Source organism: Lycium barbarum, chromosome 2 (assembly GCF_019175385.1).
Source record: "Lycium barbarum isolate Lr01 chromosome 2, ASM1917538v2, whole genome shotgun sequence".
NCBI lineage: Eukaryota > Viridiplantae > Streptophyta > Magnoliopsida > Solanales > Solanaceae > Lycium > Lycium barbarum.
This window is the reverse complement of record NC_083338.1, coordinates 27,453,700-27,456,722: the sequence shown is the minus strand read 5'-3', so window position 1 is coordinate 27,456,722 and position 3,023 is coordinate 27,453,700.

The following is a 3,023-nucleotide window of genomic DNA, read 5'->3' as shown; positions in this document are numbered from 1 at the left end:
ACACACAAATACAAACATATGGGCCGTTTTGGCCATAATAGCAAACGGGACCACATTAAGACGCAGATCATAAACATAAACGAACAAACATGACCCATGACCCACATAGATGTCTACAGGCCTCTACATACCATAGCAGAAACATATGATGGGATAGGGCCCCGCCGTACCCAAATAGCCATATATATACAGAACATGTATAACAGAAGATATGTACCAAAAATATGAGCTCCGGATCAAAAGGAGTACTCCAAACAGCAGAATATGTACCCTACACTGGCGGGTGACCTGAACGAACGTCTGTACCTGCGGGCATGAAACGCAGCCCCCGAAGAAAGGGGGTCAGTACAAAATATGTACTGAGTATGCAAAGCATGAAATACAGAAATTCGAATCATAACTGAAGTGAGGAGTACAAAAAATGGATACAAGATTAGTATGTCAAAAACCTGTGCTGAAAATATATATATATAATGCAAATAAAAATCATGCATAGGGCTCGGGAACGTGGTCGCCACTCCGACGCTGGCGTCACAACACATCATACTCCAGAAGGTTTCATATCTCCGCACAATCCCCGAACATATCGTATCATCATAACATATCACAACACCATAACATATCATATGCCATATCATATCATAACTCCGTATACAAGCGGTACCCGACCTTATGGCGAGGTCTCGGGAACTGTAACACATCATACTGCCGAATATGACATAGTGCGCACGATCACAAAACCGTCCCGGGATCCGGCGATTGATGTAATAGTAGTATGCACGAGCGGAGTAGTGTGGAAACCATATGCATACAAATAAATAAAGTCCAAGACTCAACGAATAAATACATATATATATATATATATATATATATATATATACTGATATCAGAAGGCTCAAAGTAAGTATCGAGTCCATCTGAATTAGTATACAAAAGTTATGAGCTTTTAAATTACAAAACTTTCGAAAAACACTTCATAGGTCATTTTCTGAAAATTAAATATCATTCATATTAAGGAGCTTTCAAATGACATTATAGAGCACTTCAAACGGAGCCTTAGAATCATATGCACATATCCAAAATATACGTATCCAAACTTTGGCCATATCAAATAGTTTTCGAACAACATCCGGAAACGTATCGACTAGAACTTCAAACATCACAAGTATGTATCAAGCCATATGGGATAGTTTATGGAAATCAAAGACATGGGCCATCCTAGTGGCTCTAGGAATAGAATTGTCTTTAAAAGCATACATATATGTCATTTGTTTATTTCATAACGGTCATGCCAAAGAAAGGAAGGTAGGCTCTACATACCTCGATCGCTCGCTAACAAATCTCGATCACTCGCCAAACAAATCCCGACTCAAGTCTCGGGCTCTCCAAGATCTACAATAACGTTATCAATTACCAAACATTAGCTACAAGTACATAGAAATTCAATTCTAACTAGTACTTGTCTACAGAAATTTCGGCAGCATCTCCCCTGTAAATTCAACATCCCCGAGAATACAACTCGGCAAAATTCACCAACAACCATACCAACAATACCAACAACCATACCAATAACATCAAAAACCAATTTAAAACGTATTCCAACGCTAGTAATCTTCCTTTCTAAATATTTCATCATTATTCAATTCAACTATGTATTTTCAAGACAATCCCAATGTTCACATATTCATTAGTAATTCAAGATCGACCAAATACAATTCAAAAGCATTTCATACAATTCTACCAAATATTCTACAATCCCACTATCACCATATTCCATTTGAAATCTCCACAAATGCGACAAAGTCACAACAACACATTTTCTTCTTCCAATTTCATCAACAACAACAACAATTTGCATCTTAACAACTCCATTCCCATAATTACATAAACTATAATAAAATCACATACTTTCCTACAACAACTTAACAACAATTTTTTCATGCCAACTAGAACCATTAGTCTTCCATTTACATCACAAGGCCACAACAACATAATTAACATACTAAATAAATTTAATTCATTTCCCTTCACCAAAAGGCACCACACGGCCACAACACACACACACGGCTCACACACCACACACAACATCTCCATATTTTTCATTAAATTCTACTCACTATAACATATATAAATCTTCCATAAAAAATACAATTTTTACCTTTTTCCTTCAAATTCTTCACTTGCCACCAAAGTGATTTTCTTACCAAAATAATTATACCACGTTGAAGAGGGTCTTGAGCTTAGTAGGAATACAAGAAAGTTATAATTTTTGGACTCAAGATTGATGGGCTAAATTTTTTTTTTTTTTGTGTTGGCCGAATGGTCCTTCTATTTGGTGCTCTCAAGTTGTTCTTGAAACTTCTTGAAATGAAGAGTTGTGGCCTCTTTCTCCTTTTAATACATGGTTTAAATTTTTACTTGGGCTTGGGCCTCTTTTCCTTGTCATGGCCGGCCACCACAACAATGTTCGGCCTCCTTTTTCTTTTCTTTTTTATTTAATTTTCCAAGCCCATTTAGTTGGGTTAATATTTTGTAATTCATGAAACAAATTTTTAAAATTCCCATTTTGCCCTTATCCTCCCTCGATATTTACGCATCAATAGTTCTCATGAACAACATATATATTTGCTAAAACCAAAATATTGCTTTATCTCTTACTAGTCCTAATTATTTCAAATTTCCCGAATATGCAGGAATACGGGATATAACATCGTCCCCCCCTTTAGAACATTCGTCCTCGAATGTTAAATTAGCCTTATAGGTCTTACAAGCATTTTGGGGGAGGTTCTTTATATCGACACCACATATAAATCATTCATTAATCAATATAACCAGTTCATGGACATGTTATACTACTCTAGGATTCTTTATACTTAAATTCATCATCATCGCTATCGTGCTCGTATCGTATCTCGTCTCTTTATCTCATATATATATAGCTCATTACAGTCATGTCACGACCCGACTAGGGGCCGCGACGAGCACCTGGTGCTAGCCCACTCGGGCACCCCCTTAGCTTTCAC